The following is a 27,530-nucleotide window of genomic DNA, read 5'->3' on the forward strand; positions in this document are numbered from 1 at the left end:
GCCGCGCTCGTTTGCGAACCGAGCCTGCAGTAGCTGCTGAATTAAATGTTTCGCTTCGTGACCGTGTTTCTCCAGAGACTGGCTGTCCCACGATAGGACCGGGCTCCCCGTCTTCCCCTTTGGAGACACGTTGACCGAGCACATCTTTGAAGATCAGTTAACTGTATTCCGGCTCCAGACGCCTGAGGACCCAGGGCGAGTTCAGAGTGACCCTGGAGAGAAACTTTCTGTGCATGCCGGGGGATAATCGCGTCACAGAGCTCATCAAGCTCGCCCCAGACGCCGGGGCCTGGAGGCCGGACTAAAGCTACGCCTTGGAGCTCAGCTCCGCTGTCACAACAAAATTCAATTAAGGCATCAAAGCTGGAAGCCAGGCTGGATGGTAAATGAATTTTTAACCCATGGACGTAGCTTGCTTTTCAGCCTGATGGATGGGCTGCAACCCAGGGGCGGCCAACCCAACGAGCAATAAAAAGACAGAATCACATTTGCCAGTGAGTTTGCTTCCTGCCCCTCGCCCGCACCCCCTCCAGGAGCCCCTCCCCCCAGGGCCCCCTGGAGCCCCCCCCCCCCAGGCTCCAGGCCCCCCCCCCCCCAGCCGTTGATGCGGTGTGTCTGGTTTCACGCAGGTCAAGGGCCCTGGCCACCTGGACCGGCTCCGTTTGGTCAATGGCTTTAATATTGCTGCTGGTTGTTCTTGGAGTTGGTCAAATCTCACGGCGAGTGGGCCTCGACACGAGGGCCAGCCTCACCCCCACACACGCCCGCCCAGCGGCCAGGGCATCGATTTTTCGACGGACGTGTGGGCTCCGTTAGGAGAACCAGTGGTGGCTGCTGATGCAACCCGGCTCTGGCGGCTGGAGGCCGCCACTGTCCCTGAAGGGAAGGGGAAGCAAGGGTGAAGGCTCAGGCTGTTGACCGTGGAGCTGAGGACAGGACGTGATGCAACAGAGCCGTGGCCGCAGAAGTGAGAAAGCAGGACGGTGCCCAGGCAGAGCGGGTGCGGGAAATGGGTCCTCTGCCCTGTGTGTGTCCACCTGTGATCTGCTGGTGCCTCCGGCCGACGTGCCAGCCCCTGTCCCCGTGGGGTCCCTCTCGGTAGGTCTCCTGCAGGGCGAGGGTCTGCTACGGAGCCGTGGTTGAGAACGGGAGTCTAGAGCCCCATAGTTTGGGCTCCCATCGCAGTCTTGCAACTGTGTGGCATTGCGGGGGGTGGGGGTCCCCCGAGCCTGGTTCCCTCGCCCGAGACATGGGGGCTGCCTGGACCTGTGAGTATTCCGCGAGGCAATGTAGGCGGTGCCCGTGGCATGCTGACCAGCACACAATAAGTGCTCAATAAATGTGCTCGTTGGCGTTACCGTCCTCGGCTTCTTTGCGAACAGATTCCTGCGCGTCTGTTTACTGCTGCCCCCGCTGCCTGCGGTCGGCCGTGAATTCAAACGGAATCAGCGGAGTAGGTAGGACTGTGTGTAGGTTAAGAGTGAGCGGGTCCCGAGGGAGGGTCTGAGGGGGTCCTCAGGAGCACACGCTGAATGCAGTCGGGGCACAGCTTTGCCACTTCTGCTCTGGTGACGCAGAGGGACTTCTGGCTGCCTTCTCGGCCAGAGCAGCGTATTCCGGAGAGGTAAGGTCGCTCCGAGACAGGTTTTCCGAGAGGGGAGGCATGAGGCACGGGGGAGGTGGAGGTGTCAGGTGTCTGTCTGGGTTGGTAAATGCCACCAAGTTTTCCGTACCTGCACGCCAGCCCATCTGTTCTGAAGCCTCTTGTGCTCTTTCTTTCTAGAACTCCAGCCTCTTGGAGCCTTAGCTGCGAGGGTGTCTGCCCTCCTCAGTAGCAGGGAGCCTGGTTGGAGCCACAGTCTTGTTTTTTTTTGTTGTTGTTTGTTTTTAGTTTATTTTCAGAGAGAGAGAGAGAGAGAGAGCGGGCCAGGAGGACAGAGAGGGAGAGAGAATCCCAAGCAGGCTCCACACTGTCAGCGCAGAGCCTGATGCAGGGCTTGAACTCACGAACCGTGAGATGCTGACCTGAGCCCAAACCAAGAGTCGGATGCTTGACCGACTGAGCCCCCGGGACGCCCCGGAGCCACAGTCTCGAAGGTGGTATTTTCATTTCCTTCCTCTGGTGTATGAGCACGTACACCTGTCTCTAACACAAGCCTCTCTGCCAATTCTAAAGCGATCGCAGCTGTTAACTCTTCAAGGCAACTCGAAAAGTTTGTTAAAGGCTGTGATTTTAATAGGCTCAGTTTGGCTGCAGGGTACAGATGGGGCCTCTGGCTGGGTTTGTCTCGAGAGGCTGTGAGAGCTGGTCGTGAGGTCGGGCTGTGCAGCTGGGCTTCCTGGGGCCGAGTCCAGGCCCTGACCCCAACTAGCCACAAGCCTTTGGGCGCATTGTTATTATTTTTAATGTTTATTTATTATAAGTTTTGAGAGAGAGAGAGAGAGGGAGCTCGTGCGAGCAGGGGAAGGTACAGAGAGGGAGAGGGAATCCCAAAAAGGCTCTGCACTGTCAGCACAGAGCCCAGTGCGGGGCTCGATCCCACAAACCGTGAGGTCGTGACCTGAGCCGAGATCAGGACTCAGACGCTTAATTAACCGCCTGAGCCCCCCAGGCGCCACCCAGTGCATTGTTGAACCTCGCTGTGTTTGCAGCGGCTCACAGGTATGCCTGCGTGTGCCTCATAGGGTAGTAACAGGTGCAAAGGCCCTGCTGACTCCGCGGAAGCATCACAGCAGCGCCTGTGGTGCCCGGAGTTTTCCTAGCTGCGGCTGCTGTCGCCATTGTAACCACTGGGGCTGTGGATCAGCCCGTGTTACTACTGGGGAACGTCATGTATCAGTTGGTCGAGTTAGTACTGGGGAACGTCATGTATCGGCCGTGTTACTACTGGGGAACGTCGTGTATCAGTTGGTTGCATTAGTACTGGGGAACGTCATGTATCAGTTGTGTTACTGCTGGGGAACGTCGTGTATCAGTTGGTCGAGTTAGTACTGGGGAACATCATGTATCAGTTGTGTTACTACTGGGGAACGTCGTGTATCGGCCGTGTTACTACTGGGGAGCGTCGCCGTGTACCAGTCGTGTGACTATTGGGGAACAGTAGCTTTCTCGGGACATTATCTCCCACCCAAATGAGAGGGAAGAGGTGAATCCAAAAGTTCTCGGGGTTTGTAACTTCAGCAGTGATTTTTCAGGCATTTTTGCCCCTGAGTCATGGAAGACGCACACAGGGGGTACAGGGAGGTGGCATTTCACGTGCACGCACCCCTTGGAAGGCAAGTCCCCCGTCTACCCTGCTCGGTGCATTCGCGTCTGCAGCCTCTGTTCCACTCTGTTCTGTTCTCTCCTTGTTTGTCTGCAAAACGCTGCTCACGACCCCTCAGCTGATACAGCGCCCCGATGGGCCGTGAGCCATGTTTTCCTCACTCGGAGGAGCCCCCCTGTGGTATTGGTCGTGTGGTGAGAAGCGGGGACTGAGGGTTGGGCCCCTTCGCCGAGGCCTGGCCACCAAAGAGCTGGCACTTCACAGCTGGACTTCACAGAAAAGTCAGCATTTCCGGGTTTCCTCGAGAAGTGAGAAGATCTGACACGTGCCGTAGACGGGTCCACATCACGGTGCACCTGCCCGTCACCACCCACCGGGCTCCGCTGCCTGCCGAGGACGGCGTCCCAGTCTCCCCGCTGCAGCCGGGCGAGGTGGCCGTCGTGTGGTCCGTGCTCTGGGCGATCCGGGAGAATGGGCTCGGTCTCTGAATTCCGGTGTGTTCATCCAGCACCTGCAGTGTGCCCGCCGCTGTGCCCGCCACCGTGGGATGCCCTGGGGGCCAGAGCAGACACAGCCATCGTCCGCTCAGCTCTTCTGGGTTTCTGGTGGTTGAGCGGTGTCAGCGCAGCCCCGTCATATGGACGTGGTCGGCTCTGTGATGCTGGGCATCTCAGGCCGCCCCGAGCGAGCGAGACGCGAGAGATCACTTTAACAGGGGAAAACCCCCCTCCTTGGGGAGGATAGACCTTATGTGATTTCACCACCTGCACAAAAAGGTAACGGTGAGGTGGTGGCGGTGCCCGTCAGCCTGAGCTGGTGATCATTTCACGACGTACACACGTGTCAAAACATCACGCCGTCCACCCCGAATGTACGGTGTTTACTTGTTAATTCCATAAACGAACCCTCCTTAGGAGGTACCCCCTGGGCTCGTGCATCAGGCACGGGTGGGAATCGTCCAGGCGGAGGCACTTGACAGGACAGGTGTGCTCCAGGGGCCGGGGCCCCGACGGCCCCTGCACTCAGTGCTGACAGAAGTGGGTGTGGAGGGCTAGGCCGGAGGGTGAGGTGGCCGGGGCTGGCTTGTGACGTTCCCTCCGGCTGCAGAGACGAGGGGACCCGGGTAGCAGCCGTGGGCCTTGCTCCAGGCAACGCGGCATCCCGGCGACTCCGCTCCCCGGATGGGCCCTTCTCGCAGATGTGCCCGACAGGCCCGCACGTCGGCCACGGCCCTGTTCTCCGTGCCGCCTCTGTGGCGGCCAGAGGGCACGCTCACCGCAGAACAGATGGGGGCCGGAGAGGCTGGGGTGAGAACAGAGGGGAGAATTCTGTTCCCTTCTGCTTCCTTCCCTGTGCTCACCGAGACTGAGGGACGATGGGGACTTTCCAGATAACCCCGCGGGCTGACGGTGGCAGGTGGGAAGGGAGGAGCCTGTGCCGGCTCAGCTTTGCAGGTGCGGCAGGTCACCGACACACCCAGATCTGCCCCCTCTTGGGACGCAGTCGAGTGACAGCACGGCACCCCTCACGTCCTGCTGGCGGAGACACAGCTGACAGCCAGCCCCACAGCCCCTGGCCCGGTGCCGACCGAGTTCACCTGCAGACACGGTGGCGAGTTCCTGTGCGTGGTGCTGGCCGCCGGGCAAACACAGCCTTCTCCCTGCTTCTCCGCCGCTCGGCCCCCCAGGAAATGCCGAGACTCATCACCTCCGTAGGGGCCCAGCTGAATCTGAATTTTAGAACGACAGATAATTTTCATATGTCTGCAGTGGGTTGAATGATGGCTTCCCCAAATATATGTCCATGCCCGAACCCCCAGAACTTGTGAATTTACCTCGTTTGGGAAGAGGGTCTTTGCAGATATAATTAAGTCATGGCTCTAGATGAGCTCACCCTGGAACATCTGGGTGGGCCCTCGATCCAGTGACGATGTCCTTGTAAGACATGAAGAGAAGGACACAGGCAGAGGCTGGAGTTCTGGCAGATCCCAGCAGTGGGACGAGGCAGGAATGACTCTCCCCTGGGGCCTCTGGAGGGAGCGTGGCCCTGCCCCGCCTGGATCTCAGGCGCCCGGCCTCCTGAATGGGGAGAGAATACATTGCTGAGTTTTTTCAGCCACTACGTTAGTGGTAATTTGCTACGGCAGCCCTGTACCTTCACAGAGAAGTGACCTTAATCTTGGGTTAGGACAGGATTTAAAAACCATTTTTTTTAAATGTTTGTTTATTTTTGAGAGACAGAGGGGTGGGGAGGGCCGAGAGAGAGGGAGACACAGAATCCGAAGCAGACTCCAGGCTCCGAGCTGTCAGCACAGAGCCCGACACGGGGCTCGAACCCACGAACTGTGAGGTCATGACCCGAGCCGAAGTCGGACGCTCAACCGACTGAGCCACCCAGGCACAGGATTTTTATTCTCAGATGTCCCCCCAAATACTTTGGTTGTGGGAGCTCCGATATTCTCTATTCTCCACTTTTCAACACTTCGGAAGAGTGGGCAAACCGCGGGCCAAATCCAGCCCGCCACCTGTGCCAATAAAGTTTTATCAAAACACAGCCACGCCTATCTGCCCACGGATCATCCACAGTGACATTCGCCGGGCAACGGTGGCGTTGAGTCTAGTGTGCGAGATCTGGGAGTACGTACGTCGCCCGCCGTTTACGGGGAAAGCTTGCCGACCCTGCTCTACACGGGGACGCGCTGTCTCTGGTTCACGTATGCTCTGTCCGTGTGAGAGCCGGCAGGAGTCGCTGAGGATTTCGGCGCGCTGTCTGTTAACCTAGAGCGAGTGTCTGTCTGTACTCAGGACCCTGGCGCATCAGGCTTCGGCCACGACTCCGTGCGGACGCCGTGTGCGGAGACCTTCGGCCCTGTTTCCTCGGGGTGGGAGCCTGCCCCCACGTGGGGGGCTCGTGCGCCTGGTGCCCAGGGCTGCGGCTCACGGGGTGAGGGACCTCTTGCTGGTAAAACGGAAGCTGGAGCCCTTGCGATGGCGGCCTTTCCAGGATGACGTTTTCAAGCTGCATTGCTTGAAAAGTATCAGAGACAAACTGCAAGGTGGAATCTTCTGGCTGTTCCCCCAGCAGGAGGCGGTCTCCACCAGGAGCGCCGACCGGGTCTCTGTCCGGGAGCATCGCAAGCCCCTCCGTGTGGAAACTTGGCGTGGATGCAGACCTTTCGCGTCTGTCTCTAGCCCAAAGACGCACGCTTTCCCCTGCCGGCCAAGGGCTGCAGGGAGACTCTGTGGTGCTTCGAGGGGATTATTTCCCCGGCAGGGGCTGAAGCACAGGGGACGGGAGGTGGCTCTGGGCTGTCTGGCCTCTGTGCGTCCTCGCAGGGGAGTCTATCACCCGGTCTCGGGGCGGGGGGGGGTGGCTGCTAATTAGGAACAATTATGCGTCTTCTCCGTCGGCGAATGGGAATGACCGAGGCTTCAGCCGAGGTCAGAACGACGCTCTTCAGTCGGGCGTCTGTCTCCTGGGTGCTCGGTGTCGCTGAGAGCCCTCGTTACTGAGACGGTTTCTTACTGGGCGAGTCAGCGGTGAGCCTCCCTTGTTTTTCGGTGTGGGGTTTGCCATTCTGGTGCAGGTGCTTCTACGTGGAACATCTTTCCCTGAGTTTCCCGTAAAGGCAGGAAGGCCCAGTGGGCTGTGTCACGGTGTCAGAGCCCCAATCCTTCCCGGAAGGCGACTTGAGAACAGTGTTCCTGAGCAGGCCCGTCCCTCCCCCCGCAGCCCGACTGAGCCGGGCTGGGGTGTGGCCGGGGCCCCCTGTAATTCCGACGTGCGGGCGAGTCTGGGGTGTCCACAGGGAGGACATTTCTTCGCGGAGACGACAGAGCCTCGTGGGCTCAGACCAGACTCACCTTCCCTCTAGAGCGCCCATCCACCCCTGTCCCAGCCTGCTCTCCCCCAGACCTTCCCCGCCCCCCCGCCCCCCGGGCCTTCCCTCCCCTTTGGGGGCCCCGGGTTGAGATCCGCTGCTTTGAACTGTCTCCACTTCAGTGTCCCTGCTGATAAAATGGGGTGAACCATGCATAACCACGTATATGCCCACCACAGCCTGGCACAGAGCACGTGTTCAGTAAAGGTTGCCTGTTGTTAGTATCAGCTCACGGACGAATTTGGTACCTGGGACTGTTTCATTTCAGATCGGTGGTGAGACGAACGCGGTTCCCTGCACGGAGCTGGGCGTGGGCACCTGTGTAACTGATCTGAACAACACGTGCTGTCACATTCCTTCTCCAGACCTCACAGCAAAACAAGTTCCAGATGGACTAAAGGTCTGATGCTACAAAATAAATCTCTAAACCTATAAAAATGCTGGAAGACTTCGCAGGGACTTTTTCCAGAGAGGAGAGTGGGTGCTGTCTGCATGTTTTGTAACAGGAGGGGAGTTGCCGGGGGGCGGGGGGGCGCTCGGTGCCATTCGTGGGCCCTCTGTCGCGTGCAGGCAGGCCGGGGGACCACACGGGTCTGACTTCCCGAAGTCCCTGGGAGGCGGATTGTAGAGCCGTGAAAGAAGGGGCCGCAGGCCAAGGCAGAGCAGGGAGCGCCCGCTGGTAGGAGGGCTGGTTTGTGGGGTGGGGCGGGTGGGGGGGCGGTCGGTGAGGCCCAGTAAATGCAGGGCGGGGGCACAGAGGGTGTTTCGGGGGGAAGCAGCTCCCGCAGAGGCAGGAGCTCCGGTGGGGGGAGGTTCGTGTTGTTTCCCAACAGGGAGGGCCCCCCTCAGTCCCAGGCGAAGCAGGGCGGTGGGCAGGGGCCCGCTGGAGCGCACGGTGGGGGTCGGGGAGCTGGGTGGTTAACGCGTGCCCCGTCGGGTCCCGGGCCGTCGGGAATGACTTGCCTGTGAACAAGGGGCTGAAACGCACAGCTTGCCCTGGTCTCGGGCCGACGCTTTCCTCCAGCTGACATTTCAGAGGACCCTCGTTGGGGCAGCTGGGGAGCTTTGTTTGCAGAAAGAAACCTGATTCCATAAAGCGTAAATGAGGGCTTTTCACCGGGAGCTTTCTTTTTAAAACACAAGTCTGTTCCTCCTCGTTTTAGCAGAAAGCAATGCGAAACGGAACAAAGAAGTGTGTGCTTGTAGGCTTGTGAATGTGCGTGTGAGTCCGCCTCACCTTGCTGGGGTTGATGGGGTTGGTGACCCCCGCCAGGGACTTCCTGAGAGGGATCGTGTGTTTCACGGCTCCGGTCGTTGACGGTGGCTGAATAGCACAGTACAGTTGCTGGGGACGAGAGCATTGCTTTTCCGTCACTGGTGAGCAAGTCTGAGCTCCGTAGGTCACCGACCTTCTCAGGGAGGGCGTAGGACTCAAGGCCAGTCTCCACAGTGTTGAGCCCAGGTCGCTCTGCACAAAAGTCGGAGGGGATTCATTTCAGACGAGTCCCCGATCCCTTCGTGGCAAATGCCCCCTGGGGCTTGCAGGTACCAGAGACGAATTTTAATCGTGTTTGGGACGCCCGTGTCATCAAAGTGTACACGGTATTGAGTATCTCCTGAGGGCTCAACCGTGCGGTCGCCTTGGCGGACACCGGGGTGGGGGGGGGGGAAGCCGTTGTCCGTGGAGCTAACGGTTTCATTTGGGAACGAAACAAGACATCCATGTGTTAAACAGGTGACAGAATAAAAGGGTGTGTACCAGGTGAGGATATGGACGTGGCCCCAGACACTCTGGGTGACATTCGGTCACATGGCATCTAGTCTCCCGCAACCTTTCTGTTTCTGAAAATGGGGGCATCTGGGGTGGGTGCTGACGCGTCTGTACAGGGTCCCTCTCCCTGTGGCTCTTGTGTGAGGGGAGGTCCCGGGTGCAGGGACTGGGGCGGAATAAGGTTAGCTGAGATCGACCTGAGGTGTAGCTGGTGTGTGTGTTTCTGGTCACCGTTTAGAGTCTAAGATTCTCCATTTCAGTGCCGTGAGAGCCCGTCTCCTTGAGGTGGGTTTGTTTGCAGAAGTGTTAAAAGCAAGTGACTCGATTTGGATGAAAACCATGTTCATATGAACGGAGTAGATGATATGTGTCTGTGGCACAGGTGGTGAAGGGAAACCTTCACCGGAGCTCAGGGCACGAGGAGGGACTGGAGGCTCAGCGGGGACAGGAGGGCTTCCTGGAGGAGGTGGGGCTCGTGCTGGGTTTTGAAGCTTGCAGAGGGGAGAATGGGGGGGGAGGCATTTCAGACAGGATGGGGGCAGAGCAGGTGCGGAGGCTTGAGACCCCGGGGCCGTGCCAGCGCGTTCCGCGGGTACCGCTGACGGGAGGCCCTGGCCGGTCGCGTGGGATCACCCATGGCGCGCTGCGATCCACGTGGGCAGCCGCCAGCCCCCCGGGTGTGAGACACTGTAGGGCACCAGTGCCCCCGACCCTTCCCCGTCTTAATTTACGAATTCCCCGCAGGGCCAGACGGGGTTATGAAAAATAACGATTTTGGAAGAGACAGGCTAATTGCATATTCCCTGGCTGAAAGCGCTCGTGGTCATTTAATAACTACTTTCCCAATACTTTTAAGCGACTGAAACACATCTCACAAAGAGTGAGGAAATCAATAGCAGAAAAACAATTAGCCGCGCCCACACTCTTTACCGTGGTCCGTTTCCTCTCGGTCTTTTCTTTTTTTTTTTAAATTTTTTTTTAATGTTTATTTATTTTTGAGACAGAGACAGAGCATGAACGAAAGAGAGAGGAGACACAGAAAAGAGAGAGGGAGACACAGAATCTGAAACAGGCTCCAGGCTCTGGGCTGTCAGCACAGAGCCCGATGTGGGGCTCGAACTCATGAACCGTGAGATCATGACCTGAGCCGAAGTCGGACGCTTAACCGAGTGAGCCACCCAGGAGCCCCTTCTTTTTTTTTTTAACATGAAATTTATTGTCAAGTTGGTTTCCATGCAACACCCAGTGCTCGTCCCAGCAGGTGCCCTCCTCCCCCCTCTCCTCTCGGTCTTTTCTTACTGACATGTTTTTTGTGGTGTCACGGCTTGCAGACTCACGGGCCTGCGGGGGCCAGGTGGTAACGAGTGGCCCGGGCAGCGCTGGCGAGACAGGGGGAGAGGGGCCCGCTGGGGCCGCCACGGGACTCGGCCGGCCTGGCGTCGCTGCATCTCCTTAACCTGAGGGTGTGGACCCAGCTCGGGTGACAGCGACGGGGTGGGTCATCCTCCCAGGTCGCCTGGCCCGTCCCGACCAGGTGGGCCGAACGCAGGGCTGGGCCTCCCTTCAGCCTCCCTCGAGGTCTGGGCCGCCCTTCGCTGCCCTCTGTGTTCGTCGTCGTCCTCAGGCTGCTGTGTGGCCCGTCCACACCAAGCCGTGGTTTTTAGGCTGTTCCGACAAGAGGCTCTTGGCCCCCGGGCTCCGTGCCTCCCCTCACTGGGATGGAAACAGGCCATCCCGCCATCTCCCTCCTGGCGTGAGTCGTTCAGGACGCGGGGCCACCAGACAGCCCCGCATATGGTGGCGCACGCATATGCCTCTTGGCTCCCGGGCTGGGCTCCCACGTGTGGCTCCGGGACGTCACTCCCGCCCTGCCAGCTCTCTCTTAATCCCCAGCTCGCTCTGTTTTCCAGGCCCAGTGAGACGAAGGCTTGCCCACCACTTGGCAAGGGCGCAGGAACAGTTTGGTTCGATTCTCTTTTTTGGGCGATGGCTGCGGTCCTGGATATGAGCAAGCGTGCAGGCACGTGCGCACGCGGGGACCGGCTGCTGCCTCTGGAGGACGCGCCTCCCCGGGGCGCTGCTCAGGGCGGAGGCACCGGCCGCTGGGCTGCACTGGAGGCGGGCTGCTGGGGGCTGGGGGGGGGGGTGTCGTGGGCCACCCTGCTGGGCCCCCAGACACACGAGCCCGGTTCGCCTCTCAGGCAGGGCGGAGCCCAGGAAATGCTGTGTCCCTGGACCTGAAACCGCGTTATCTTCTCCTGCTGCCTTGCCTTTCTTTTCTTTGTTTACCCTCTGACTACTGCCGGCTTCCAGTGGAAGGCGTTCCTGGAAAGATAATAGGTAACTGTTACACATAAATACATACGGTGCAGCATTGTTTGTAACAGCGAGGAAACAAAACCGCACCTGGAAGCATCTTGGGTTTTTATTGACAGAGGATGTGGCTGTACCTTGACCGAAACTTCACACGCGTGTTGTTGCGACTTCGGGGTAGTAGAAATCTCAGGCTGGAAAGCTGAGATCACACTGCAGGAACAGGTGTTTCCCGATCTCGGCGGCTGATCTCCTGCTCTGGCTGCACGGCCGTCCTGGGTTCGCAGCGCTCTCTGCTCCCTGCGGCACCTCGGGGCCCGGCAGGTCTGGTAACCAGCCGCCGACGCTTGCCGGCTGCCTCGCCGGAGGCGTGTGAGTGTGGACCACCAGCCATGAAGTCCTCGGGCCCAGAGGTGCCTCTGCTCGCAGCTCATTGGTCAGAGCTGGTCACACGCTGCCACCCGATGCAGGGACCTGGGCGGGTGTGTGTGTGCGTGTGTGGGTGTCAGTCTTCCCTGTGAGCGGAAGGAGCGGAGAGCCAGTCCCCGTGCGTGGCGTGGCTGAGAGAGGGCCGTGCCCGTGCCCAGGAAGTGGCATCAGAATGATGCGGGAGGCCTGCGTGTCGGGTGGGGTGGCCCCCGGGTGTCCTTCCTAGCCTCCAGGCGGGAAGCCACGGGCCACACCCTGCGTGTGCCCAGGTGTGTCCCTCCCCATGCGCCACAGATGGTCCAGCCCACGAGCCTCTGTGTCTCCAGAACTCTGGGAATGTGCAGCTGTCTGTGGGCTGCAGCTCAGACCCCCGCGGTCTGGCCTCCGAGGGCGCACCTGCGAGGAGCGTCCCAGGCGGAGTGGCACAGACGTCCTCACGCGCACACACTCGGAATGGTGTCTGTGCAAAAGATACAGTGACAGAGCAGAAATTCCGTTAAAGGAAATACTTTGCCGTGGAAGCCCCTTCCCTCTCTGGGAGCAGAACAGATGTGCCCCGGGCGCTCTCGCGTCAGGATTCTCTGACGCTGACTGGGGCCGAGGGCGTCCCCCTCCCCGTCTGCGTTTCTGGGTGTTGGTGGCTCTGCTGCGTGGCGCGTTCCCTCGGGTGGCGCGGGGCAGAGGCGTGTGTGACGGCCGCCCGCCGTGGCCGCGCCTTGAGCTTGTCTTTCTACGGCCTGAAACCACGTGCTGTGTGTGACGGGATTTTATGTTAAACCTTCTGATGGAGTTTTTTAGACCTCATTTTGGCGATTTCCTTGTTAGCCGGTTACGTTTCACTAGAAATCCTCTCGAAGGGAGAAAACTGAAAGCCCGGCCGTGTTGCACGAGCACCACCTTAGTGGGAGGAAAATCCACGTGAAAGAAAATTCGCGAGGAGGCCGCAGCCCCAGCGGCTTAGCTCCCTGCTTGCGGCTTTTAATTCCCTTCGGGAACAGCAGCCCCGCTTCCTCTGGGACGTCTGAATCCCGTCCTGGGCCTGCAGGGGCGTGGGCGTGGCTGGAAGGAGAGCCGAGAGGGAGTGCGCGTGTGCGTGGGGGTCTCTGCACGGGACAGTTGGCCCTGAGGCCTGGAGCGGCCGCGGGAGGCGTCAGCACCGCTCACGTCTCAGAGGCCTGTGGGCTCGAGGAGCCGCCTGGACCTCCCTGCCCGTTCTCGCTGCTTGAGCCCCTTCCGTACCGCGAGGCCCCCTCACGCCTCGGCCAGGGAGCCGGGAGGACACGGGTCGGGACCCAGATCTTCAGGGTCGGGCACCGGTCTGTGGCTCGTGCTCTGGGCTCACCTGTGTCACCTGTGGACATCACACATGTGCACGCACGGGCCTCTGTGTGATCCTACTGATGAGAAAGAACAGTGATTAAAAATGGTTTTTAGTATTAACTTTGAGAGAGAGAGAGAGTGAACAGGGAGAGGGGAAGAGGGAGAGAGAGAATCCCAAGCAGGTTCCACACTCAGCACAGAGCCCCACGAGGGGCTCGATCCCATGACCTTGGGACCATGACCTGAGCCGAATTAAGAGTCAGACACTTTACTGGATTGAGCCACCCAGGGGCCCGATAAAGGACATTTTAAATTATTTCTTTACACATTTTATTTATTTATTTTTTTTTGAGAGAGAGACAGAGAACAAGTGGGGGAGGGGCAGAGAGAAGGAGACACAGAATCTGAAGCAGGGTCCAGACTCCGAGCTGTCAGCACAGAGCCCCATGTGGGGCTCGAACCCACGAACCGTGAGGTCATGACCTGAGCCAAAGTCAGACACTCAACTGACTGAGCCACCCAGGCGCCCCTATTATTATATATATATATATATATTTTTTTTTTTTAACATTTTTTTTAATGTTTTATTTACTTTTGAGACAGAGAGTGAGCAGGGGAGGGCAGAGAGAGAGGGAGACGCAGAATCGGAGGCGGGCTCCAGGCTCCGAGCCATCAGCACAGAGCCCAACGCAGGGCTCAAACTCACGGACTGTGAGATCATGACCTGAGCCGAAGTCAGACGCTCAACCGACTGAGCTACCCAGGTGCCCCTGAGAACATTTTTAAATACAGGAGCGTAGTAACTTCTGACCCTGCCCCAATCAATCTATATATTCATATTTTAATGTATTTATATATTACAAAATAATAAAGTTATATAGTATGTGTTGCAAGAACAGATATTTTTATACGTGTATATTTGTTATGATTTGCTTTTCCTGACGAGGCCGTGGCCCCGAGCACCCAAGTTGCCGTCTGGCTGGCCCTCGGGTGCTGGTCCTCACCTCGTGTCTGGGAGGGCCACGGGAGCCCGAGTGCACGGCCAAGGTGCAGCTGCAGGTGTATTTCCTGCCCCGGGGCTTCCACACCGCCCTCCCGGTCCCGCCCGCTCCCCCCTCCCTTCCGATCGCCCCAGGCTCACAGACAGGCCGCTGGCCCCTCTCCCGGCCTGTGGAAGTGACCACAGTCCATTTTCACTTCAGGCAGTGTTTTTGTTCTCCGTCTCTGCCACACGTTCAGCCCCAGGCTGCACAAAGTCGGGGGCTCGGCCTGTTTGCCCCCACGTTTTGTTCCCGGTGAGTCTGACGGTGGCCGGCACCCAGTGGGCACTCAGCAAGTGTTTGCCGAGTGGATCATCACCTTTTCTCGGGACTTGACCACACCTGTCTGCCATTTGCTGCTACTGCTCCCATGTAACCGCTGTGGCCGCCAGCACGTGGTCATCGCTGTCCCCACGCGCTCAGGGGCGAGCCGTCCTGCCCAGCGCCGCCCGTCGCCTCGCGGGGTCTCACGACGCCAGTGGTGGGCACCGTCAGGGCAGACACAACGACGTGGGCGCTCAGACGGGCTTCCGAGGCCCCTCCCGGGACGACAGCGGGAGCTGGCACCTTGGTGGAGCCTCTCACGAATCGGGAGGTCCCGGCCCCCCACGCATGGCCTTACGCTGCATCCCGGCCCCCGCTGCCATCCTTCAGGTGCTGACACGCCAACCTTTCTCTCCTTCCCTGTGTTCATGCCAACGGGAGGCTTAAGACGTCAAGTTTTAGTGAGTCACACGTGGGGGACGGACAGGAGGTGTCCCATGCCTTCCCTCCCACAGCATCCGTAATTGTAGGAGCGGCTGAGAGGCGTCATTTTGAGGCGAACAGAGCGGCGGTCCTTTCCTGTCCAGTTGTGCCCCAAGTGGATTTATGTGCCGAGACTGGCGTTCTTTGAGGTTGTTATTATAGAAATGCTTCTGTCGGCGCCTTCTGAAGGCCAGCCATGCCCGGTCTGCACAGATTGGATTTCTGTGCACGCTGGGAACCAGGCCTGCAGGTTCTGTGGCCTGGCCGTGGCTCGTTCAGGAGAGTGGACGGGACGGGGCGGATTTAGTCTGTTAGGCGGCCGAGGGGCTAAGATGATAGACGTCCCCTCCCCTGCGGGAGGGCCCTTGCGGTGGCCTCTGTGTGTGTTCGGTTCCCGATCCCGACCGCCTGTCCCTGTTCCCAGTGCTTCTCCGCGTGCGCGAGGCGTCCCGCCCGGACCTGCGGTCAGAGATGTGCGGGGACACGTGCCCGAGCTGCTTGGTGCCGGCCGCTGGCAGGGGGATGGCCACCGGAGGTTCCCGTCGCCGATCAGCAGCTCAGGGGTTGGGGCTGGCGGTGCAGGGAGGGATATATGCACTTTAGAAACCAACCCTAGGGATTTCTACGGTTTTTCTCATTGGATGACACCCTCCCGTCCAGAAGTAGTTTTTACCCCTCTGTAAACACCTGTATGATATTCGGGATGATCTGCCCGCCTCGGAGGATCTCGCTGAAAGAAAGAGGTCGCGAAAGAGCATGTATCAAATCATTTTATACATTAAAAAAAAATTTTTTTTAACGTTTATTTATTTTTGACACAGAGAGAGACAGACCATGCGCAGGGGAGGGGCAGGGAGAGAGGGAGACACAGAATCTGAAACAGGCTCCAGGCTCTGAGCTGTCAGCACAGAGCCCGACGCGGGGCTCAAACCCACGAACCGTGAGATCATGACCTGAGCCGAAGTCGGACGCTTAACCGACTGAGCCACCCAGGCGTCCCTACATTTCTTGATTTAAGTATATTTATTTATCTTTGAGAGAGACACAGTGTGAGAGGGGGAGGGGCAGAGAGAGAGAGAGAGAGAGAGAGAACCCTAAGCAGGCTCCACACTGTCAGCACAGAGCCCCGCGCGGGGCTCAGTCTCATGAACTGTGAGATCAAGACCTGAGCTGAAATCAAGCATCAGATGCTTAACCGAATGAGCCCCCCAGGTGCCCCTGGAGCAGACCATTTGCATGGGATTTGACTCTGGGGTTGGAGAACAGAAATGTTTGTTTCCAAGCAAAGTGTTTAGCTGTAAGCACTGGGGAGGGGCAGGGCACCAAGCCTGAGAGTCTGTGCGTGTGACAGGTACTCTGAGTGGCCCTGGAGTCTGGGGGGCCGCTGAGCAGTCTCCTCGCTGCTCCCCAGCTTCCCGCAGAGGGCGTGACGTCTTCGCCTGGTATTAGGAATCAGGATCAAAGGGCCGAGTATCTGGTTTCCATTCTCTGGCGCTGGCTCCAGGGTCCTGTGGTCACCATGAGACCCCGCCCACTTGTAGGGGCTGATTTGAGCAGAGACGCCACAGATCCGAGCCTGGCCACCCGATTCGGGCTCCTGGGAATTTACTGTTGAGAACCGAAGGTGTTCAGGAGCTGAAGCGCAAGAATTGCAGCCTTCTGGAAAGTTCTCAAACTCGTCCGGTGAGCCCCTGAGATATCCCGGGTTTCCCGTGTCGCCAGGTTGGCTGCTGAACTCTGCTTCGGCTGGTAGGAGAGGCCCCGCCAGCCTGCAGGGAACTTGCCTGCAGCATAGGATCGCCCACGGCCATTTCTGTTGCCTACAACCCTCAGAGCCTCACCTGACGCGCCAGGCAGGGAGAGCCCGATGTTAGATTTCAGGTCCCCGGGAAATCTTCGGGAGGAAACATGACACATGATGGCTCTGTGACGGACGCTCCCGTCTTTCCTCCTTGACGTGTGGCAGGCGGTGTTGACAAGATAGCTCCGAGGCACCCTCGGAGACGGTAGGAGAGACTGAGGCTTGTTTGAGAGACACAGGTGCGTCCCTGGGGCCGAGGCAGGAGACCGAGACCACGCCAGTCCTTCCGCAGAGAGAACGTCACGTGTATACGCAGAACTGCTACTCAGACGGCACAGGGGGTGCCCAATGGTTAGCCCCCCCAGTGCTGGGTTGTCAGAGCCCACACACATGATGGGTGGGCCCGTGAGTGGAAGCTGGCCGCCCCGGGAAGAATGGGGGGGAAACGCACGTGGGAGTCAGCTGCGGCCACTGGGCTCTCTGCCCCTTCCCGGTTGTGCCCTGCAGGGACCTGGGTGACAGGAAACTCAAGGGGTGGCCCCTCCCTCCATCCTTCCCGTGCCCTAGTGTCCCCCCTGGCAGAGTCAGAGAGGGGGCCGAGGACAGACTGGGGGGGTTTGGGTAAGAGGTGATATCCCCCCCGCCCCCACCAGGGGACATCGGAAGACCAACGAGGGGCAGTCACAAAACAATGACGTTACAGAACCCAATTTATAAGAAACAAGTTGATAAACATTAGCCCATTTAATCGGTAGAAACAGAGCTGCTGTGGGGCGGTGACCGTTTTCATGCTCTTGTATTTCAGAACCCATGCCTGAAAACCTCACGTCTCAAGCCTGCTTTTTTTGTATTTTTAAATCACTACTGTTTTGTATGCATCTGCAGGGAATAATTATACCAATACATTCATTTTTTTTAAGTTTGTTTATTTATTTTGAGAGAGCTAGAGAGAGAGCGTGAGCTGGGGAGGGTCAGAGAGAGAGGGAGAGAGAGAATCCCAAGCAGCCTCCGCGTTGTCAGCACGGAGCCCGATGTGGGACCTGAACTCACGATCATGACCTGAGTCGAGACCAAGAGTCAGATGCTTAACAAGCTGAATATATGCTTCTGAAATTTTCAGCAGTTTAGATATTTCAAAAGTGCCCTTTGCTCTAGAGAATTTTAGTTTTCCTGGACTATGTTCTGTGTTTCGGGCTTCCCCAGAGGGCACCACTGTTCACATAAGCCGGTTCAATCTGGCCTCTGCTGTATTTACCAACTTTCTCGCTTGTGCTGTCTTTACACATCCCTCACTCTGTGCCTTTAGAAAGACTTTATTCTTTTCTGTCCTATACTCTTCACCCACCCCAACCACCCACCTCGTGGGTGTGGCCGCAGCTCAGGCCATTCACAGAGGCAACCCTTTCTGTTGATGACGAATTTCTATCGCGTGGTTCTCACCGCGAGCTTTAATAAGACTGCTGGACATGGGGCGCCTGGGGGGCTCAGTCGATGGAGCGTCCGACTTCGGCTCAGGTCATGATCTCACAGTTCGTGAGTTCGAGCCCCGCTCTGCTGACAGCTCAGAGCTTGGAGCTGCTTCGGGTTCTGTGTCTTCCTCTCTCTCTGCTTCTCCCCTGCTCGCACTTTGTCTCTCTGTCTCTCTGTTTCTCTCTCTCAAAAGTAAATAAACATTAAAAAAAAAAAAGACTGCTGGACAGAAAGTGCATCATCTCCAATGTGGGTTTTCAGATTTTTATCTCTCCTTTTTCAGAGTAAAAACAATGTTATCCAAAAGACAATTGAATGTCCCCACTCCCACTTTTCCAGCAAAGTCGGAATGCTGTATGGCTACGACTTGGAAATAAATGGTTTCGATTCATTGACTGTTAATTTTCGCCTTAGCTTTTATGCCGCTGTGTGGACATGTGTGGCTCCAATACGCTAAAAGATCTACTGAGTCAGACACTTAAGGGACTGAGTTACTCAGGCGTCCCCTCATCTCAATGATTAAAAAGTGTTAACAAAGTAAAAGATGTTGCATGTTTCAACGTGAGATGCTTTGGGAAAAAATATAGTGTTAAGAAGGGAGGAGGGTGTGCCTGGGAGGAGGTTTAAAATTTTGTAAAAGGGGGTCAGAGTGGCCTCAGTGAAGGATGAAATTTGAGCAAAAGTCTTGAAGGGCGGGCGAGCGCACCGAGTAGGTATCTGGGGGAAGAGCTTCCCGGGGGAGGGGACAGCCAGTGCAAAGGCCCTGAGGTAGGGACCACAGGCTCACTTTGAGCACAGTGAGAGGAGTGCGGCTGCAGCCAGTGAGCTGGGAGAGAAGTAACAGGAAATGAGGAGTCGGACGGATCACATAACGCCTTGGAGGCCTAGGAAGGACTTTGGCTTTTTTTTATATATAATTGCAACAGAAAAGCATTGCAGGGTTATAAATGTAAGAGGGACATAAGCTGACTTCTGTCTCACAAGGTCCCTCTGGAGACTGAGCCGTGGAGGGAGAGACAGTGGTGTGTGAGCTGGGCACCCCGTCAGCTCGTGTGCAGGGTCACTTAGCCAGCGGTTTGCAACGGCGAGCTGGTGTAAGAAAACATCACAGAAGGGCTCCTGGGGGGCTCAGTCGGTTGAGCGTCCAACTCTTGACTTTGGCTCAGGTCGTGATCTCAGGGTTCGTGGGTTCAAGCCCCGTGCCGGGCTCTTCGCTGACAGTGCGGAGCCTGCTTGGAATTCTGTCTCTCCCTCTCTCTCTGCCCTTCCCCTGCTTCTCTCAATCTCTCTCAAAATAAACATTAAAAAAGAAAAAAAAAGAAAACATCATGGAAAAAAAAATTGCATGTCAATAAAGCCCTTGCCGCAGTAGGGTGTATTTGTTTATCCTTTCTTTTTAAAAAAAATTTTTTTTTAACGTTTATTTAGTTTTGAGACAGAGAGAGACAGAGCATGAACGGGGGAGGGGCAGAGAGAGAGGGAGACACAGAATCGGAAGCAGGCTCCAGGCTCCGAGCCATCAGCCCAGAGCCTGACGCGGGGCTCGAACCCACGGACCGTGAGATCGTGACCTGAGCCGAAGTCGGACGCTTAACCGACTGAGCCCCACAGGCGCCCCTCCTTTTTTTTTTTTAATGTTTATTTATTTTTGAGACAGAGAGAGACAGAGCATGAACGGGGGAGGGGCAGAGAGAGAGGGAGACACAGAATCGGAAGAAGGCTCCAGGCTCTGAGCTGTCAGCCCAGAGCCCGACGCGGGGCTCGAACTCACGAACCGCGAGATCGTGACCTGAGCTGAAGTCAGACGCTTAACCGACTGAGCCCCCCAGGAGCCCCATGTTTATCCTTTCAAAGGATGAAAGTGTGAGTCCATTGGAGTCTCAACCAGGAGTCTCCCTTTTCGGGTTCTCGCGCTCATCTCTCGCGGCAACTTCATTCCTAACTGGAGACGAAACCCGAACTTTCCCCGTTAACTTTGGATCTGAAAAATTCAGCCTCCCTGACCTTCTCTTCCACTTTGTGTTTGAACCAATTTACCTTCCTCACGTTCGAGCTGATTACCGGACTTCGAGGTGGGGACGCCGGCCACCCGAGCATCTCGTGGGGGAGAGGGGCTCAGCAGGACACGGGAAGGTGTTTCAAATGTCTGGCAACTCATCCGTTTGCGGGAGGAAAAGGTCGACCGGCTGAAAGGACGAGGGAAACAGGAAGTTGATGGGGCGGGCCCTTCGGTGGCCCTTGCACCCAAGACTTTTAAACGGTTCTTGAGAAGGCCTCGTAGACTTAGAAGCGATAGCGGGGTAACCGTTTCCCACCAGATACACTCGTTCTCCGTGGCGAGCGTGGGCTCTCGGCGTCTGGCGTGGTCCTCGGCTGGAGGGAAAGAGTAGATCAGTCCAGTCAAAAGCTGTCTCCCCCAGCCATCAGTCACACCGCGTTATGCTGTCGGAGATTTCTGTTTAGACTTTATTCAGTGCACCGTGAGTCACTCTCCAAGGTGCCCCGCGGAATTCTGACACGCTGTCAGACACAGACGACTGCTGCAGAGTCGAGGGGACAGTTGGCCGTCTAGGAACATCCATCTTGCTCCCGCCAAACGCAGGCCCGGTGTGGTTTAGGTAGCCACCGCTTTCCCGGTGGCCCGCAGCCGGGGCACAGCTCCGCCGGACTCGGAGACGCCCTCCGCCCTGGGACAGCGCGCCCCGGACGGCGGGTGGGGTGTCCGAGGTCAGGAAAGGCCTACAGGTGGCTTCTGGAAGAGATTTTCCTTTCTCCCGAGCGAGCTTCGAGAGGTCGCCTCCCTCTGGCTTCCCTTGGACGCCGTGTGGGCAAGTGGACTGGAAGGAGCCCGTCTTGATTTCAGATCAGGGCGGGTTTGGGACTCAGGAGAGCAGAGACGCAGGCCTTCAGAGCGTGGGGCCCTGGATCAGGCCGGCCCTGAAGGCCGCTGCACCTCCCACCGCTTGTTAGCTGAGCTCCTCATTTTCCCGTCTGCGTTCAGTTCACTAGAAAAATCACAGCTGGGAGACACCAGCTCTGGGCCCCGAGAGAGTAAGGGCTCAAGGGTCCGCGCCAGAGGAGAACGTGTTGATCAGGGTCGGGATGGCTTGTACCCTTCGGTCCGATTCCCAGTTCATCCCACCCTGCTGTCTGACCGCCTTGATGCGGGCCCGGGGCGTCCCTACCTGTGTTCAGGTGAGCCCTGGTTGGCGGCAGGAGAGACGTCGGTGAAGATCACAGCATGCCGGGCTCCGGGCCAGCAGGGCCCCCGTCCACCGGCGTCCTGGGGCTGCCGCAGCACAAACTCCTGTGAGCTGCGCGGGCCCAGTTTTCTCTCACGGTGCCCGAGGCTGGAAGGCTGGGTCTGGTTGGGTTCCTTCCGGGGTCGTGGAGGGTTTGCCCTTGTTTCTCTCCCGTGTCTGAGGGTCCGCTGGCCGCCCCTAATGTTCCGGGGCTTGTAGAAGCACATCCCGAAATCTGCCTCGTGTCCCTGCCCTTGTGTCTGCACCCACTGTTCCCCCCTTTTTTTATTTTTTATTTTTTTATTTTAACGTTTATTTATTTTTGAGACAGAGAGAGCATGAACGGGGGAGGGTCAGAGAGAGAGAGGGAGACACAGAATCTGAAACAGGCTCCAGGCTCCGAGCTGTCAGCACAGAGCCCGACGCGGGGCTTGAACTCACGAACCGCGAGATCGTGACCTGAGCCGAAGTCGGACGCTCAACCGACTGAGCCACCCAGGCGCCCCCCCCCCACTGTTCCCCTTTTATGAGACACCAGTCACGTTGGATTCGGGTTTGCCCTACGCCAGCGTGACTTCATCGTAACCATTACCCCTGCGGGGCCCCTGTTTCCAGGTAATAAGGTCCCATTCTGAGGCTCTGAGGGCTAGTGAGGATTTCAACGTGCGGTTTTTGGGACGACACCACTCAACCTGGAACACCAGATTCCAAAGAAATTCCAGTCTGTTTTCTTCAGGGGTGGGAAAGCGACGAGAATTTCCGGGCTGTCTGAAAGACTGACGTATCGCAGTCGAGCACTTCTTGCGGAAGTAGGTTTACGCTTGGTTTAGACGAACGTGATTTATGCGTTGCTCCCCTAACTCGTCAGAGTGGATCACGGAAAAGACAAGTCTGGTAATGGGGACAGTGCCTCTAGATGAGTCCCGGGGTTCTCAAGGTGGGGGTGGGGAGGCTGGCTGTCTAGAGACAGTTCGGTTGCCGCCGCTGGTGGGGGCACCGAGTGGAGGAAGACCAGGGATGGTGTGAAAGGTCCTGGGCTGCACCCCACAGTCGCTCCCAGCAGAGACTCACCCAGCCCAGGTGCCAGCAATGCCGAGGTCAAGAAACCCAGAGTTAGATGCTCCCCTCTAAAATATTAAATCTGCAATGAGGGGTGCCTGGGTGGCTCAGTCGGTTGAGCATCCGGCTTCGACTCAGGTCACGATCTCACGGTTCGTGGGTTCGAGCCCCGTGTCGGGCTCTGTGCTGACAGCTCAGAGTCTGGAGCCGCTTTGGATTCTGTGTCTCCCTCTCTCTCTGCCCCTCCCTCGCTCGCCCTGTGTCTCTCTCTCTCTCTCAAAAATAAACATTAAAAAATTTTTTTAAAAAATCTGCCGTGAAATTAGAAAGGGAAATAAAGTTTAGTTGAGGAGAGCGGTTGCTAAGGGTGACGGAGCCTGGAGTCTGGCCCCCAGGAGCCCTTCCGCACATTGACTGAGCATAGTGGGGAAGTGGAAATTCTGCCTGCAGCAGCTCTCTGCACCTCGCTGGCTCCGTCTGTGAGGGTCGTAATTCCCACGTCTTGTATTAAACAAGACCCCAGGCTTTGGCATCGGGTCGTATTTGAATTCCACGTCTGCCGTGTGCCAGCCCTTTGCTCTTATGCAAAGTATTGCTAAGAGCTCTGCACAGACGTGCACACACGGGGGGTCGGTAAACAACCCCTTCAGAGGAGTATTATCATCCGTCACTTTACAGTTGGCAAGTCTGAGGCACGGAGCGGTTAGGTCGCCGGCTTGAGGCCATCTAGTTAGAAAGCAGCGGAGTCGCCGAGCGTCTGTCCGCCGACCAAGGGATCGGTGTCTGTACGTGATGCAATAGCGTCCAGCCGCGAGAGAGGAGAGCTCGCCGTTTGCAGCAACACGGCTGGCCCTTGACCTTATGCTCAGTGAGGTTAGCTCAGCTCATTGTGGTAATCATATTGCGGGATTTACATGTATCAGATCACAACTCGTGTGGTTAACTGTGTGCACCTTAAAGTTACACAGTGTTTCGTGTGGTTAACGGTGTGTACCTTAAAGTTACACAGTGTTTCATGTGGTTAACTGTGTGCACCTTAAAGTTGCACAGTGTTTCGTGTGGTTAACTGTATCTCAGCAGAGCTGGGGGGAAAAGAAGGCGGCACCAGGTGGGATTTGTGGCTTCCAAGCCAGGATTCTGGTCAGTCGGTGAGTCGCGGGCGCGAGGCCTGGGAGGTGCCGGGGTAAACGGGGACCTCGGCGCCGTGCCCCGCACACAGTCCGCCCTCCACAAGCAGGAGCCGTGGTTGGTGGAAACCCAGGTTCTGGCTTACTTGACAGTTTCAATGTTGTGACCAAGGAAATACGTTATTTGAAAAAACACCGTGTTGCCAGTAAAACGCAACCTCGCGTCGTGTCCGCAAGGACAGATGTTCACCTGGGAGCGTGTTGGAAGAGCAGAATCACAGGCTCTCCTTGCAAGACCTGCTTGCGGAGAGTCTTTGTTTTCACAAAGCGATTCAAGAGCCTGCTGAATCCTGGACGGGGGACCCGCTCGGCCGGGGTGTTGGGGCACCTGCCTCAGTCCCGGGCTGGCTCTGGGCCACGTCACTGCCCACACGCTCCCGAGCGGGGCCCTCCTTGGGAGAAGGGGCCCGGGGCTGATGTCTCTGCCACCGTCTCTGCGAGGAGACGCCCGTGCTGAGTCTCAGGGGTACGAAAGCACAGCCCCACCCTGGCAGCTGTGTTTGTTTGCACGGAGAGGTGTGTCTGTTGGCGATCGCAAAATATTATGAGCCCATATGTCCAAGCTGATCATAACTGCGGAGACGTTTATTTTCAGATTTATCTGTGGTGCTAATGGCTCCCGTGTCATTAGGGAGCTGTTCTCCCAAGACAGCACGAGAGCGACCGGGTGGGCGTGGCCGGGAGCCACCGGGAGCACCCTGTCCTTGTGAAGTTCGGTTGGTGGGCAGAATCAAATACCCCTAACAGTGGCAGTGGTGACAGGAGTAATCCGGGAGCAGGTGAGTGAGCCCGGGGTGGCCTCCTGAGCTGCTCGTGGGCCCTGGTCTGGGCACTGCCCCCTGCACACGCTTACACCTGTTCGCTTACTTCTCCCAGCAACCCGATGAGATAGATGCTGTCCTCGCCCTCACTTTTCAGGTGAGGAAACTGAATCATGGGGTGAAAGTCTTGCTCAGACCAGCCACTAGGTGGGCGGAGGCAGAAACGGGGGACACGTCTGACTCGCGTCCACGATCTGTTCCCAAATGAAGGTGGGTGTTGAGCAAGGTCACAGTGCTGTGTACCCGCAGCTCCGGGGTCAAAACATGATTGAAATTATTTTTCATCAATCTCTCAAGGTAGCTTTATTAGTCACCCAGTGCCTAAAATCAATGGCATAAAACAGCACACATTTACTGTTTACTGTTTCATAGTTTCTGACGGTCCAGCATCCGGGCACAATGTAGCTGGGTCCTCGGACTCAGGGTCCACTGTGAGTTTGTAGTCAAGGTGCCCACTGGGGCTGGAGCGTCTATAGGGGACCGTCTGCCTTCCAGCCCACTCACCTGGCTGTGGTCGGGTCAGGAGGTCCCCCCCAGTCCCTCACCTGGCTGCGGGTGGGTCAGGAGGTCCCCCCCAGTCCCTCACCTGGCTGCGGTCGGGTCAGGAGGTCCCCCCCAGTCCCTCACCTGGTTGTGAGCGGGTCAGGAGGTCCCCCCCAGTCCCTCACCTGGCTGCGGGCGGGTCAGGAGGTCCCCCCCAGTCCCTCACCTGGCTGCGGGCGGGTCAGGAGGTCCCCCCCAGTCCCTCACCTGGCTGCGGGCGGGTCAGGAGGTCCCCCCCAGTCCCTCACCTGGCTGCGGGCGGGTCAGGAGGTCCCCCCCAGTCCCTCACCTGGCTGCGGGCGGGTCAGGAGGTCCCCCCCAGTCCCTCACCTGGCTGCGGGCGGGTCAGGAGGTCCCCCCCAGTCCCTCACCTGGCTGCGGGCGGGTCAGGAGGTCCCCCCCACAGTCCCTCACCTGGCTGCGGTCGGGTCAGGAGGTCCCCCCCACAGTCCCTCACCTGGCTGCGGTCGGGTCAGGAGGTCCCCCCCACAGTCCCTCACCTGGCTGCGGTCGGGTCAGGAGGTCCCCCCCCAGTCCCTCACCTGGCTGCGGTCGGGTCAGGAGGTCCCCCCCCAGTCCCTCACCTGGCTGCGGTCGGGTCAGGAGGTCCCCCCCAGTCCCTCACCTGGCTGCGGTCGGGTCAGGAGGTCCCCCCCAGTCCCTCACCTGGCTGCGGTCGGGTCAGGAGGTCCCCCCCAGTCCCTCACCTGGCTGCGGTCGGGTCAGGAGGTCCCCCCCAGTCCCTCACCTGGCTGCGGTCGGGTCAGGAGGTCCCCCCCAGTCCCTCACCTGGCTGCGGTCGGGTCAGGAGGTCCCCCCCAGTCCCTCACCTGGCTGCGGTCGGGTCAGGAGGTCCCCCCCCCAGTCCCTCACCTGGCTGCGGTCGGGTCAGGAGGTCCCCCCCAGTCCCTCACCTGGCTGTGGTCGGGTCAGGAGGTCCCCCCCAGTCCCTCACCTGGCTGCGGGCGGGTCAGGAGGTCCCCCCCAGTCCCTCACCTGGCTGCGGGCGGGTCAGGAGGTCCCCCCCAGTCCCTCACCTGGCTGCGGGCGGGTCAGGAGGTCCCCCCCAGTCCCTCACCTGGCTGCGGTCGGGTCAGGAGGTCCCCCCCAGTCCCCCATCTGGCTGCGGGCACTCCTAGAAATCACGAGTCTTTGCTGGGGAGGCCACTGCCCGGTGGCCCCTCAGGAGCTCAGGCTGTGGGGTTTAGGTCTTCCCCCCACCTGCTAGTGTGTGCATTGGGCAGGGTTTCTCTCTGTGTCTGGCTTTTTCTGTTGATGAACTTTGGATAAGGATAGTGCCCTCCTTGTTGTGTCCTGCAAATTTTGACAGATAAGAATAAAAGCTCAGAACAGGACCCACGTAGGGGCCCAGCACCTGTCAGGCTCTGTCCCGCGTCTCCAGGGGGACGAGGGCGGCAGCAGAGGGCTCAAGGGGACCTGCCATCTCTCCTGCCATCGGAGAGAAAGGGGCCTCTGGAAACATCCCATGTCGTTTGGGGGGAGGGGCGGGAGGTACGTCGTGGAAGTCTGAGTGCATTCCGTGTCCCGCCCCCTCTTCAGACCTTCCAGTCGACGCGGCTTAGCCCGCAGAGCCCACGAATACAGCTCATGTTGCCTGTGCTTTCCCGTGGGTGCCTCCTACCCTGAGCCACAGACCCGAGGCTCCTGTGGACAGGCTGCTGGCACGTGTGTTGGTGCACAAGGTGGGGGCTCACTCACGTTCTCCCCTCCTCCCGCACGGCCTCGTCTGAACTGGTTATATCTGTAGGGGCCCCATTGGAAGAAGAGCATCACAGGGGCGCCTGGTGGCTCCGCGGGTTGAGCGTCCGACTCTTGATCCCAGCTCAGGTCTTGATTGCAGGTTATGAGTTCAAGCCCTGTGTTGGGCTCCACGCTGGGCATGAAGCCTACTTTAAGGAAAAAAAAAGCAGCACATTCTGGGTTTCTGGGGATTAGGGCTTCTGCATAAGGATTTTGAGGATACAATTCAACCCACAACAGGATTTGGCTACTTCATCTGGATCAGGTCACAGAGACTCACGGAGGAGGGACGGCTTCTGAGCCCGTCTCTCGAGTCCTCGAGTGAGTGCTGGCTCACACTCTATGCACGGTGCCCCAGCCACCTCCCCCCCCCCCCCGACTACTCTGTGTCCTTCTCCCTCCTGCCCGTGTCCCCGGGGGGGCTGGCCCCATGCACCTGCCCTCCCCACCCGGGCACGTTCCCGCTGGGCTCTGCTGCTGGGAGGGGCCGGGCTCGTCCCCTCCCTGTCCTTCCTCAGCTCCACCTCGTCCCTTCCCACCAGGCAGGCCCCCCCCCCCCAATGGTCCTGGGCTGCACCCTGCCCACCCTCCTCCAAACGCTTCCCTCCCTAACTCTCCACACTCCAACCTGCAGGAGCCATCTGTTCCCAGACAGCACCCTGATTGATGCTGCTCCCGGAGTTCCAGTCGTTTGTCTTAGACAAAGGGTGAGAGGAACAGTGCGGAGAGCTGGGATGGATTACAGGTCTCCGGGGGCCTCTTGGAAGCCACCTTGATTCATTGGCAACAAATGGATCCTGCACAAGCGGAGTGAGAGGAGGTCTCCATTCCACTGCTCCCTATTCCTTAGCCGGTGCGCGCAGATTTGGCCGGACTGCGT

The sequence above is a fragment of the Panthera tigris genome, chromosome D3 (assembly GCF_018350195.1).
Source record: "Panthera tigris isolate Pti1 chromosome D3, P.tigris_Pti1_mat1.1, whole genome shotgun sequence".
Classification (NCBI taxonomy): Eukaryota; Metazoa; Chordata; class Mammalia; order Carnivora; family Felidae; genus Panthera; species Panthera tigris.